Here is a 14,743-nt window from a genome sequence, read left to right as displayed (position 1 = left end):
AAATATCTCGCATCTAAATCCCCGTATGGGGTCTCTATAGCTTTGGCTCCCGCTAAACGCCACTGTTCCATGTTTCGCTGTATTAACTTAACAATGATGCTTAACCACGTTGGAAAGAAATGCATTAGAAGAAAAGACAACCTTCCTTTAAGACAAACTTCACACAATATATATATATATATATATATATATATATATATATATATATATATATATATATATATAAGCAGCAGAAAAGTGTGGTTCATACCAGCTAAGCGCACGTAATCTAGGTCTCATCCCATCTGGTGCATCAGATGATAAGCTAGGCTGACGTGTAACGTGCCAGTATCCGGCAATTTTCTATCGAGGACGCGCGCGAAATCACTACACGCCATGGCATATATCTTTTGTCGTGTTAATAACCACTGCTTTTGGGTGGTGATCGTGTTAATCAGCGAGAAAGCAGTCTCCTGATAATAGAAACGACGGAGCTAGAAAGCAGTGCGTGTATAGTATAAGCTAGGAGAAATACAGCCAAACAAAAGTGAAAAGCAACAATGCAAGCTGTAAGGCGGTTCTATACATGCACGCCATGATATATATATTTTTGTCAGTGTTACTAACCACTCTCCGTACATGGTTAGGCGGCGTGGTTCCAATGAGGCTAAAACGTACGTACGCGACGCACGGCTTGATGCCGGCGGCTGGGCTGCGCAAGACCCGCTATTAAACCCACATCGTCTTGCACACATCAGGCATCTACCTCAAAGCGCATCCACCTCCGTTCGACTCTGGTAGAGGCCATGGCGCCTAGAGGGACGCGACCGGTCACTAGAGCCGGCATTGAATGGGAGTGCTGGCCGAGTGCGCCGCCCCCGTCACATCTCTGTCTCTGCGCCTGTTCAATGCCAAAGAGACGTGACCGGATGGGGCGACGAGACGACTATCTACCGCATTGAAGCCGTCTCCTCACCTATCTGTGTGTCGACATTAAACAGACGTGATAGCCGAGAAGCCCACTCTGGTGCCCGCACTGAAACAACTTGATGTTTGGTTTGGTCGATGCCCTATATTTATACGTGGCCGCGCACAACCTTTGCCACGTCCATTTTTGTTCCTCCTCTATGCACCACCTTTGCCACGGCAAGCTCTAGAGCGAAGTGGGAGACCCTCTCGGCGGAGAAGAAGCACGAGTTGGCCAGCCTTGCCGCCGACTAGCAACACCGTCATGCGCGACGTACAGAGGCTGGCTTGCCGGAGGTGAGGGACGACGACGTGACGACGAGCCGGCGCCCCCGCGCGCACGGGTCCATCGCGAAAGTACACTTCAACATCATCATGAAAGAGGAGCAGCCGACACCACCAGTGTGGATGTTTTGGCTGGCGCCGGAGAAGCAAGGCTACAACCTCTCCAACCTCCCGCATCACCGGTTGGTTGAGGGCCAAATCTACGGGGACTTCGCAAATCGCAAGCGACGAGGCCACGGCGGCCATGGCCTCGGAGGACCCGTACTTCGTCGAATAGAAGGGAGCGCTCTACGAGACCACGTGTAGCACTCGTGCTGGCTGCAACGTGGTCACGGTGAAGCCGGGCACGGCAGCTTAGGCAATGCCGGCCCTGAGGGGGGGCAGGGGGGGCGGCCGCCCCGGGCCCCCAAAATATTGGGGCCCCCTCCCAGGAGGTACGCACGTAGCCTATGTGACATGGCCCAGGGAGAGGCAGGGACGTAGCAATGCACGCAGCAGATAACAGCCCATGACCGCGAGTCTTTTTTTGCCGTTTCCTTTGTGATCGGTCGTAGGTACACATCACCCCCGCAGAGATCTATACTCGACCTGGATGAGCGCACGGGCGGCATAACCATCGCCGCCGAAGCCGTCTTGTTTTTTCGGCAGTCCACGCCTAATTCCCGTCCCAATCGGCAACCGCGTCAAGGCGACAGCTGCCGATGTCGCGGCGACGGAGGAGGAGCATGCAAATAGGCTCGTCAGGCTCTGGTAAGGATGGGATTGATTCTGGTAGGGTTGTATATGGATTCCATAGTCCACGCAAAACTCCAATTTCCTTCGCTCCTTTCTAACTGATGAATCCGGTACGGTTGTTTGGATCTTCAGATACTATCTTAACTTGCTTACTCCCGGCAGAAAGAATTGCAGTTCGCACGAGCAGGATTTTCGCTGCATTCAAAAATTGGGAGCCATTATGTCATTGTTTGATTACAAAAATTGGAATATAGGAGGATGCATATGTCTCCTAAATCAAGATTAATCAGTAAGTTGCGTTGAATTATTTATTAACTCGATAATCATTGTTATAGTTTTGTAGTGATGCTGCAAAAAGCATACTGATGGTTCTTTCCATCTAGATTACATCTCCGGGATCAAAGTGGATAGAAAAAGATGCTTTTGGTCCTGCAGGTGATATAAAGTAATATATACTGAATCTTCAGTACAACGATTTTTCATATAGTTTATGACATTTCACCCATTTATATGTTTTATCTCTAGGTCTTACAAGATATATTTCTAATGCTTCAGAGAAAAAAACATTTTATCAAAAATGACATGTATAAGGAGGCCCTCCGTGTGTTGATGATGCTCGAGGTATGCTGCCTTTGTCCTACTATAAGAAGATATGCATATTGACCAAGAACAATGTGAGAGCTGTAAATGTTCCTAGAGAGGTTAAATAGTTGGCAACTTAATACAGTAAGAATAAATTGTTGAATGAGATTGATATCGATAACATCATCCACAACTTCGCATCTATGAATGTTAGACAGAAACTTGGAGGTACATGTATATCGATTATGTGAGCTTGATACACTTTACATTTCACATATACACATATGGAGCACTATTTTTTATTTTTATAGTAAAGGGCCCCATGTTCTATTTTCGCCCCGGACCCCCGAAATGTCAGGACCGGCCCTGCGTGAACGGGAACGGTTACATGGGCAGCTCCGCGTCACCCGCGGTTCCCATCGGGCCACAACGACCACGAGTCTGGCCCGTCCATGTCCATCTTGGACCTCACATCGACCGACGACGTCCAAGCAATGGAATTCGACAAGGAAGACTAGGACATGGGAGACGAAGGCGTCCGTATCCCATGTGGGCATGCACGTTTCCCATTTCTTACTCTTCATCGTCGGGGAGCCACAACTTCAGTTCGCGGAGCTCAGGCCCGGCAAAGATGCCGGACATGGGGAAGACAGGACATGGAACAACGACGCCTCCACGGCTGGCGAAGATTTAGACTAGATTAACATTTTATGTAAAAAAAAGTCATGTACACTTTTTAAAATGAAATGTGCAAAAAATGTCATGAATTTAGTCCGGTTTGTTCAAATACCGTTTAAAATGTGTCTGGACGTTTGATGGATAGGGTTGGATGGCCAGATCCTGTATATCCCTGTCCGTGCACAGATACTATGTCTGTTTTAGGGGATAGTGTTGAAGATACCCTAATGCCTTTTTTACTTGAAAAACTCTAGAATGCTATAAGACTTTTTGGAGATACGTTTACGGAAATGATAAAAATAGAAATACCGGATATTAATCTGATAATCTGACTTGAGATGTTTTTTATCAGAAAAGATAATTTGATTTATTTTGAAAATTCCTTAAACCGTTAAATTCCCAACTTAGCAATGATGCTTAACCACGTTGGAAAGAAATGCATGGGAAGAAAAGACAACGTTCGTTTAAGAGAAGACAAACTTCACACAATATATGTATAAGCAGCAGAAAAGTGTGGTTCCCATCAGTTAAGCACACGTAATCTAGGTCTCATCCCATCTGGGGTATCAGATGATAAGCTAGACTGACGTGTAATGTGCCTGTATCAGATAGGTCTCATCCCATCTGGGGTACAAGAGCGCGCGCTCAGCCGAGGAGACGCGTGCAGTCGCGCTAGAACAGAAACGGCAAAGCGATGAAAGCAGTAAAATCAGCAATGCAAGCTGTACTAGTATACTTAATCCCTTTACGTACACGCCATGGTATATATCTTTTGTCGTGTTAATCAGCGTTCCGTTAGAAGCGAGGACGCGCGAGAAAGCAGTCGCCTGACCAGCAACGTGTATACGAGTATAAGCTAAGGAGATATACAACCAAAACAAAAGTAAAAAGTAACATTGCAAGCTATAAGGCGTGGTTATTTACGTGCACGCCATCATATATATTTTTTGTGAGTGTTCATAACCACTCTCCGTTCCTGGTAAGGCTGCGTGGTTCCAGTGAAGCTGAAACGTACGTACGCGACGCACGGCATGATGCCGGCCGGGTAAGCTGCGCAAGACCCGCTATTAAACCCCCATTGTCTTGCACACATCCGGCATCCACCTCAAAGGGCATCCACCTCCGTTCGACTGTCGTAGAGGCCATGGAAGCCGCAGCGGCGTGTTAGAACAGCAAGTTAACTGGAGTGAGAAAGAAGGGGGAGGGCAAGTACGCCGCAACGATCAAGCACCTGGTGACGAAGACACTCTTGTGGCTGGGGAGTACTCGTCCCCCGAGATCGCCGCGTGCACCTACGACCTCGCGGCTAGGGAGCTGAAGGGCACAAAGGCAAAGCTCAACTTCCCCTACCCTCCGCCGGCCAGACTGGTTAAGGAGGTGATTGCTGCACCGAGGCACCGCAGCCATGGTCACGACACACCGCTCTTTGAGGTTGTTACGTTGCCACTGGATCCCACAGCACTGCCTCCACCGCCGCCGAAGCTGGTAGTTTACTTTCCCTTCCCTTTTGAAGCGCCCGCCGGCGACACCCCATCGGTGCCAGCATATCCGTTCCTGCGCATGGCGCTTCCGGCACGAGCACGTCTCAGCCTGCAGCCGGCGCACGTGCACGCACCTGCTCCGCAGCCACAGCAGCCGATCCGACGGATGCAGATCGTGGCACAGGCGGAAAGCTGCTTACGCTCCTCAACTGAACCCCTAGGGGCTCCGTCTCGCAAACTGGTGTTCAAGAAACCCAAGTTGTTCATCGTTCCCGTCACTCCTAGTGCTCCAACAGAATGGACTGATGATAATTTCACCAAGCCGTGGTATTTCCCTGATTCTCCTACTGTTTAGCCTCGGCCGCGCACAATATGCACCGAGATCCCATAGTCGTGTGCCATCATAATCCAGAGGCAATCTGAATCTATCTATCATATAAGTTACAAATGTATTTTCATTGTTGTTCTCATGTGTCGCTGCCATGTATTGGGTTTACTGTGGTGTTGTTTATCATCATGTTGTTTCCTTTTACCAATCAAGTAATCTGTTCACTCTTGTCTTGTGTTTTGTTTTGGTGTGGGTGCACTCTTGTCTTATGTTACCATAATGTATTTTGAATGCAAATCATATAATCAGTTTACTCCATTAGTTAATCAATATCTTGTTTGGTGTGGTGTTTGAGATAATTGATTTGAGGTGAAGAGAGAAAATATTTCTCAAACACCGATGTTGTTTCAATTTTTAATGCAAAGCGAAGAAGTATGAAATATGCAAATTCCAAATTCAGGAAATCGTACTCAAGTCCATACTCATGTCATCCAAGCGCGAGGTTGTTGTAGTATATCATGAACAAAGTTTGTTGTAACCTTTATAACTGAACTATAAATGGCCACTAACATTCAATTCCCCGACGGCTTCATTTGTTGATGTCATGAAGGCAGCATGGACGTTGATCTATATCCATATTTCTCGGGGGATCACGGCCCTGAATTTCGGTACATCGATCAGTCTTAACAGTATTAGATGTATCCAAATGTATAGAAAACTACAGTAACTCATGTGTGGTGTCTAAAGTAGTGGAAGGTCTTCGGTATATTAATTTTATTTAATTATAATAATCTTTAAAAATGTGCAGTAGCAATCATTGTACGACCATATTTGAAGTACAAAGTTATTAGTTGTCTTAACATGAAATATTTTTATAATAATATTTGCGGCATTCTGTTGTAGTACTTATCTCTTGGGTTGGCAGTATAGCATATCTTATTTTCTTCCATGTACATGATCTTGTTGCATCATGAAATTACTAGTGATTTTAGGTATTTTCCGATTGGGTTATTCCAGGGATTAGGATTGCGAACGTAGTTGATCTAGTACGACCCACATCTAGATGTATTACACTTGCCTTGTGTAACGTTAGTCTAAGATAAGTTTAGAGGAGAACCCATGATGTTCTTGAAAGGTTCAGGCCTACTGGGTATGGAGAATCAACAAGATGATTTTTCTCTTATTCTGTATAGTTCTTTTTTCCAGTTGAACCTCTCTGCTTCAATGCACTTTTGTAAAAAAGAATTGAAAATCAATAAAAATACGCAGCAGAGTCCTCCCGTTTCCCTAAAAAAAAAAGCAACAAGATGATTGAATTTCGCACCAGGTTACCAGATAACATAGCTACTAGGTCAAAATCGTTGCTAACCTTCCCCGCAAAAAAAAAGCTTTGCTAACTTTACACTCAATCATAAAATTGCATCTTTCTTGTATCTCATGCTTTCTTTGTCATAAATCACATATGCCACTTTTGGCCACTTTTGGCAATAGATTTTGTTGTTGCCACCCAAACCAATTGCGTAGAACCCTAAAACTCAATTGCAGAAAGCTTCACATGTGTGCATAGCGGTGCCAAACAAAGTCGTTTAGATAGAAACCCTAGAACTGAAAACTCATTGTTATGTGAAAAGCTTAGCAGACATTAAAAACATGTGCATTGGTGAGCATTCTATCCACATCTGGTTTGTCTCTTGTTCTTTATATCAGTACCAGCCTTGCATCCAACTAATTTATGACACGTGTAATTTTTGAATGGTTCTGTTTTCATTCACACACACACACGCGCGCCCGCGCCCGCGGATTTATATTTTGATGGTTAAATACATTGTATTATACTATTGCCATCAAATGTTCGTACCGAAGCATAGTCTACTCTATTTTGGTTCTTCAAATTTAGCAGGATAATGTATTAATATCTTAAGTATTCCTTGCCTGGAGAAATCAAATTACTCAAATACTGAGGTATTACAATTTGTAAAGTAAAGGAAGACGTATGAAATATTGCAAATTGAATTTCAGGAAAGACAAAACAGTCCTAAATTATCTACCATATCGCGCAGACTCGTAAGGAAGTAAGTAAATGTTTTTTAGGGAAATAGCAGGACTCTGCTGCATATTATTAGCATTATGTTTTGTAAAAAAAAACTAAGTAAATGTCTCACTTAATTTTGTCCTACACTACTAAGCGGGAAGTTGCATTGTACACAACTTTGGCATAATTGATCCACAAACTCTATAATAGTATACACTACTACAAAACAAGCTAGCAGTGGTGGGTGACAAGTATAGCCTGCCACCGAAACATTTAGCCCACGACTAACATGGTAAGAATTTACTAGTGGAGGGTGGCATTTTTTGCCCGCCAGTGCAGATCCAATACCTGTTGTCAGCCCTCGTTTGTACCCACCACTGTTGTCTAGACGAAATAGCGGTGGCATGTACCTATCGATGCCCGCCAATAATGTGACCCCACCTATAAGCCTTTTCCTAGTAGTGATAGCATTTTAATCTGTTTGGAGCATTCACCACTATAATAGAATAAGAGCCAAGGATCAAGCACCTAAATATCATCCAAGTCCATACTCTCATACTTACAAATAGGTTGTTTTAATATACATGAACAAGGTTCAACCTTTAGATGTGAACTAAAATGACCACTAACTAGCAATCAATGATGGCTTCACTAGTTTCAGTTTGTACGGCGGTATGAAAGTTGATCTATATACATATTTCTCGGGGTGGTCGCATCCTTGAATTCTGGTACATCGGTCATTCATAACATCACCAGAGATATGAAAATGATTGAAAAAATTATAGTATCTCCTGTAAGGTAATATCTACAGTACTGTACGGTCTTGAAGATACTAATTTTATTCAACAAGAACAGTGAGAAGCATTGCAGAGTAGCAATAGTTTTATGATCATGTTTAAAGTGGCAATTTATAAAATCCCAACAAACACACCACCGATCGATTATATCAAATTGTTCTGATCATGTCAGGTAGCTCACCGGAACATGGTATTGAAGATCCAAAAGAGGGAGAATCATCTAGCTACTACTATGGACCCTAAGGTCCTAATGGAACTACTCACACATAGTCATGGAGGCAGCCAAGTTGAGGAAGAAGCCTCTGGCAGAACGCCCGAACGGGCCTCCAGATTAGATCTTCGCTAAAAAGGAACTTGTGGCGGTAAAAAATTCTTCTAAAAATAAGAGGTTTTGATATTTATAGGATTTTATGGCGGTTGAATCAATGTAAGTTGGTGCAGGTGGGCCCCGCAGGCCCTGGTGGCATGCCACCTGGCTGTGTGGGCCCCCTATGGCTCTCTCTTTCCTTCTCGAAGCTTGATGGGTCCTTTGTTGCCCAAAAAATTATGTTAAATTTCCACTGGTTTTTGAGATTCCAAGATATTGATAAAACATGCAGAAAACAAAAACTCACATTGGCCACTAGATTAATAGGTTAGTCCATAAAAATAATAGAAAATGCTATAAAATATATAAAATTGAAAATATAATAGCACGAAACAATAAAAAAATATAGATACGTTTGAGACATATCTAAGACGCAGTGAGAGAAGTAAGAGGATATATGAGTGGAGGAAGCCAAATGTAACTGGCCTAAGGAAAAGACCCAAACGCCCATTGATCCTACCTGGGGTGGCCAATGAAGAAGGACCAAAACAACCCGACATGGAGCGAACGATACTGACAGCCGGCACCGACTTGAGAGCCGATACTACAGACGCAACCGAGCACCTGGTTGGCGTAAGCAAACCAGCCACGAAGCCACCGGCGCGAGGTCTAACCGGGCAGGCAGCCGCGCGCGATCGGATGGTGCGACAGACTTGGCCTAGCTGGTCAAACCCAACCGTCCAAGTAGCATGCGTAAGCAGCGCGCAAGCTGGCGCAAACGGCGCATCACACGCCCCAACTATAGCGACCAAACTAGCCCGGTGGAGGCGAAGACGACGACATGCGCATGCGGTTATCCTCTTGCGTTTGGGCGCAACACATGCCACCACACATCGTGGCCCCGACATGAGCTGGCACAGGCGAGCACACTGCACGTCTCAGCTGTAGCGACTAAACCATCAAGCAAGGGCAAACAGGCCGACAAGAGGGTCCGGCATGACCATCCCGCACGGGCGCGGGAGCGACGCGAGACGCCGCATGACTGTGGCCCCGGGCATGCGCTCGTGCTCCACTTGTCTTGGATCGTCCAGGTGGGCCGCCCGTGTCCAAGCCGTTTGCGCCAAAGTCTACTAGATGACGGTCTTGGTCCACCCATCATGTACACGTGCCGACTGCAGCGATCACCCGCCCTCAGTCCATCCGTCATGGACATGCGCTTACTATAGTGATTGTGTGCCCTCGGTCCACCCGTCGTCGACCTTCCAGCTGGGTCGCCTGGGTGCGAGCCGTGCGATCAGATCGAACAGCTCGCCTCCTAATCTCTGAGAGCCTGCTGTCACAATCTACCCGGCAACAGACGACTAGGAGGCTTTCTTCGCCAGACTATAGCGATCCCGCGCCCTCGGGCCACCCGTCATCGAGCTTCCAGCTAGGTCGCCTGGTTGCAAGCCGCCCGGGCAGATCGGATGGCCCGGAGCCGCCCCACGAGGCTCCTGCCGCAAGCCAACTGGCAATGGACGGACAGGAGCCTCTCCTCCCCCTCGAAAAGCCCGGGAAGGCGCGCACTCTAGCATTCTTTATAGGAATAATGGGTTAATTGATTCGAAAGGATTTACCGGAATCTTTATGATTTAAAAAATTGATAACAAACATTTTTGGACTATCCTCCAATTATAGTTCATAACGTTTTTGCAGGCTCGTCATAGTTTTTTTTATGTTTGATGTATACAATGTAATAATGTGTCAATTCTCCATCATTATTTACGGGAATATTACGGAAGATGTTGTTTTTTCCTCTTTAACTTGACGAAGTAGTAAGAAAATAGTATTTATACCCATATTAGTTGTTATATTTTATCTTATTTTCAATATAATTTAATATGTATTGCCTATGAAGTGTTCTCGTTCTTTTTGACAAGTACTATTGTATGTTTTGGATTCTTGATGTGGCAAACAAACTGTATTCCTTTAGTGGTGCTGCTTAAATGAGTACAATGTGATTAAGCCTTTTAAAATTGTACTCTATTGGACAATGTTCTTTGTTCGTCTTTTAGGAAGTGTTTACCATTATGGCTCATACAAATAAAATTATGAAATGTTGATCCTAAAAAAGGCATAATAATTAAATTCTTTTCTACAATTTTGATATTTTATTTGACACAAAAATTGTATTATTTACTAGCCATAATGAGAACATCCAGGAAATCATAAAAAAGTTAACCATTTCAAAGTTTGAGCACAATAACTAAAGATGGTGCCCTCGCATATGTGAGGAACACTTTGCAAGTGTCATCTAAAAGAAAACTTGGTAATAATCTATTACCTTTGAGAAAAATTCAATTTTTTTTGGCTTCCTAAATCCTATATTCCTAAAAAGTTCATCCCCACTATAAGAAAAATATTCTTAAAAAGATAATCCTCACTACAAGCAATTCTCTCAACATGCAGCCCTCCACCTCAAGAAGTGTTCAATGTCAGCATTCACTATTTTTTAGCCATGAATCACATCAACTATCTTTAAGTCTTACAACATGCACTCACCAACCTCACCAAGACATGCATGTTTGCCACATCACAACTAGTCATGTGCTTATCGAAGTCATGCATCTTAGAAAAACTCATGTCATTAGCATGCCATCTTATTGATGTGGTACAGAATACTAACTCAAGCTGACAGTGTATATTGATCGTTATGGTGTGGATAAAAGAGTGAAAATATGAATTGAAGAATGCAATACGTGCATACAAGTATTGGCTGGTGTGTCGTCTATCTGTAAATACTAAGGGCATCGAGGTGTCTTGGAGCTGCAAGCCATCCAACGATGTATCCATTGATGTGCGGACGCATCGGCTTGTCCGAAATCCCGCCAACTGGATGCAAAGCAGGGGGAGGTTAGGAGGCTTACGAACCCCCACAACGTACAAGTTCGACACCCCGGTCCGCTCAAAATATTCTCTCCAGCAAGCGCCATCTCCGGCGCAACTGCATCTCCACTCTCAATGCTGCATTCAGGCCGGCCTAGAGGGGATGCGACCGGTCACTAGAGCCAGCATTGAATGGGAGTGTTAGCCGAGTGCGCCACCCCCGTCACGTCATGGTCTCCGCGCCTGTTCAATGCCGGAGAGACGTGACCGGATGGGGCGACGAGACGACTATCTACCGCATTGAAGTCGGCTGCTCATCTATCTGTGTGTTGACATTACACAGACGTGATAGCCGAGAAACCTACTCCGGTGTCTGCACTGAAACAACTTGATGTTTGGTTTGGTCGATGCCCTTTATTTATACGTGGCCGCGCACAACATGATCCGCACCACACCACGTCCATTTTTCGTTCCTCTCTGTGCACCACCTTTGCCACGACAAGCTCTAGAGCGAAGTGGGAGACCCTCTCGGCGGAGAAGAAGCACGAGTTGGCCAGCCTTGGGGCCGACTAGCAGCACCGTCATGCGTGACGAATAGAGGCTGGTTTGCCGGAGGTGAGAGACGACGACGTGACGATGAGCCGGCGCCCCCGCCTGCACAGGTCCATGGCGAAACCACACTTCAACATTGTCATGACGGAGGAGCAGCCGACACCACCAGTGTTGATGTTTTGTCTGGCGTCGGAGGAGCAAGGCTACAACCTCTCCAACCTCCCGCATCACTGGCTGGCTGAGGGCCAAAATCTATGGCGACTTCTGAAGCGAGGAGACCACGGCGGCCATGGCCTCGGAGGAGCCGAACTTCGTCGAACAGCAGGTAGCGCTCTAAGAGAACACGTGCAGCGCTCGTGCCGGCTGCAACGTGGTCATGGTGGAGGCGGGCATGGCGACTTAGGCGATCGCGAACGGGAATGGTTACATCGACAGCTCCGCGTCACCCGCGGTTCCCATCGGGCCACAACGACAACGGGTCCGGCCCGTTCCACGTCCATCTTGAACCCCACATTGACCGACGACATCCAAGCAACGGAATTCGACAAGGAAGAGTAGGACATGGGAGACGAAGGCGTCCGTATCCCATGTGGGCATGCATGTGCCCCATTTCTTACTCTTCATCGCCGGTGAGCCACAGCTTCACTTTGCGGAGCTCAGGCCCGGCAAAGATGCCGGACATCGGGAAGATGGGACATGGAACAAGGATGCCTCCACGGCTGGCGAAGATTTATACTAGATTAACATTTTATGTTAAAAAATGTCATGTACACTTTTTAAAATGAAATATGCAAAAAATGTCATGAATTTAGACCGGTTTAAATGATCATCCATTTCGTTCAAACACCGTTTAAAGTGTGTCCGGACGTTTGATGGATAGGGTTGAATGGCCGAGCCCTGTATCACTGTTCGTGGACAGATACTATGTCCATTTTAGGGTTGAAGATACCCTAAAGCCTTTTTTCTTGAAAAACTCTATGATTCTACAAGACTTTTTGGAGATACGTTTACGGAAATGATAAAAATAGAAATACCGAATATTAATCTGACAATTTGACTTGAGATTTTTTTATCAGAAAAAATAATTTAATTTGAAAATTACTTAAACCGTTAATTTCCTAACTTAGCAGTGATGCTTAACCACGTTGGAAAGAAATGCAATGGAAGAAAAGACAACATTCGTTTAAGAAAAGACAAACTTCACACAATATATGTATAAGCGGCAGAAAAGTGTGGTTCCCATCAGCTAAGCATTCGTAATCTAGGTCTGATCATCCCATCTGGGGCATCAGACGATAAGCTCCCGTATCCGGCGCCTTTTAGTACGAGAGCGCGCGCTCGGCCGAGGAGATGCATGCATCCGCGCGAGAACAGAAACGGCAAAGCGGTGAAAGCAGTAAAATCAGCAATGCAAGCTGTCTTAGTGTACTTGATACCTTTACGAAACCACATGCAGTGCTCGCGCCGACTGCAACGCAATTGCGGACGGAAACAGCGGCAGCTCCGCATCACCCACGGTTCCCATTGAGGACCACGAGTCCGGCCCGTCCACATCTATCGTAGACCTTACATCGACCAGTGACGTCCAAGCGGTGGAATTCGATAAAGAAAAGTAGCACATGAAAGACGGACATGCCCGTGTCCTTGCGGGCATGTCCGTGGCTCATGTCTTACTCTTCCTTGCCGGCAGTGGCGTAGCCAGTTCTCGGCCACGCCCCGGTCCAACCTTCTAAGCTACAGGCTAAGTGCTACAGGCTGATGTGCCATACATTAATTGGAAACAGCAGACCCACAATTAAAAATCAGGGAGGAAGGGATTGGCGAAGGTCGTGGACAAGTCTGTCCGTATGGAGTTTTCCATGGGTTGCAGCCCGTAGATGTAGAATTTTTGCAGTAATTATGGTTGCTACAGTGCCGAATTTATCTACAGTATACAAAGGACTTTCTAGCCGCCCCAGGCCATGGACCCTGTAGCCTGGGGCCTGGCTACGCCACTGCTCGCCGGCGACTAGCAGCTTCACTCCCCGGAGCTCAGGACCGGCAAAGATGCCGGACATGGGGAAGACCGGACATGGAACATGGACGCCTCCACGGTTGGCGAAGATTTCGACTAAGTTAACATTTTATATTAAAAATAATGTCATGTACACTTTTGTTAAATGAAATATGTTAAAAATGTGATGAAATTGGTCCGGTTTAAATGATCGACCGGTTTGTTCAAATACCATCTAATATGTGACCAGATGTTTGATGGATAGGGTTGGATGGCCAGCTCCTGTATCACTATCGTGGTTGGGTACTAGGTCCGTTTTAGGGGATAGCGTTGACGATACCCGAAAGCCTTTTTTCTAGAAAAACTCTACAATGCTACAAGACTTTTTGAAGATATGTTTATGGAAATGTTAAGAATAGAAATACCTAATATTAATCTAACAACCTGACTTGTGATGTGTTTTTAACACAAAAAATAATTTAATCTATTTTGAATATTCCGTAAACCGTTAAATTTCTAACTTAACATTGATGCTTAACCACGTTGGAAAGAAATGCATTAGAAGAATAGACAACGTCCGTTTAAGAAAAGACAAACTTCACACAATACATGTATAAGCAGCAGAAAAGTGTGGTTCACATCAGCTAAGCGCACGTAATCTAGGTCTCTGTCCCATCTGGTGCATCAGATGATAAGCTTGGCTGACGTGTAACGTGCCCGTATGCGGCGCTTTTCTACCGAGGACGCGCCATCGAAAGTAGTAAAATCAGCAATGAAAGCTGTACTAGTGTGCTTGACCCCTTTACGTACAGGCCATCGCATATATCTTTTGTCGTGTTAATCAGCAAGAAAGCGGTGCGTGTATAACCGTATAAGCTAGGAGAAATACAACCAAACAAAAGTGAAAAGGAACAATGCAAGCTGCAAGGCGGTTCTATACGTGCACGCCATGATATATAGTATTTTTTTGTCAGTGTTAGTAACCACACTCCGTTCATGTTGAGCCGGTGTGGTTCCAGTGAGGCTGAAACGTACGTACGCGACGCACGGCTTGATGCCGGTGGCTGGGCTGCGCAAGACCCGCTATTAAACCCCCATCGTCTTGCACACATCATGCGTCCACCTCAAAGCGCATTCACCAACGTTCGACTGTGGTAGAGGCC

At 45.5% G+C, this 14,743-nt stretch overlaps 1 pseudogene; it reads left to right on the top strand.

The window, feature by feature from the left end:
• Nucleotides 1-4,369: 4,369 nt before the first annotated feature.
• Nucleotides 4,370-5,262, top strand: LOC109731993 (uncharacterized; annotated as a pseudogene).
• The last annotated feature ends 9,481 nt before the right edge of the window (nucleotides 5,263-14,743 follow it).

The sequence above is a fragment of the Aegilops tauschii genome, chromosome 7, assembly GCF_002575655.3.
Source record: "Aegilops tauschii subsp. strangulata cultivar AL8/78 chromosome 7, Aet v6.0, whole genome shotgun sequence".
In the NCBI taxonomy this organism is placed as follows: domain Eukaryota; kingdom Viridiplantae; phylum Streptophyta; class Magnoliopsida; order Poales; family Poaceae; genus Aegilops; species Aegilops tauschii.
Note: the sequence above shows the minus strand (reverse complement) of the source record. Positions and strands in the feature narration are given on the sequence as shown.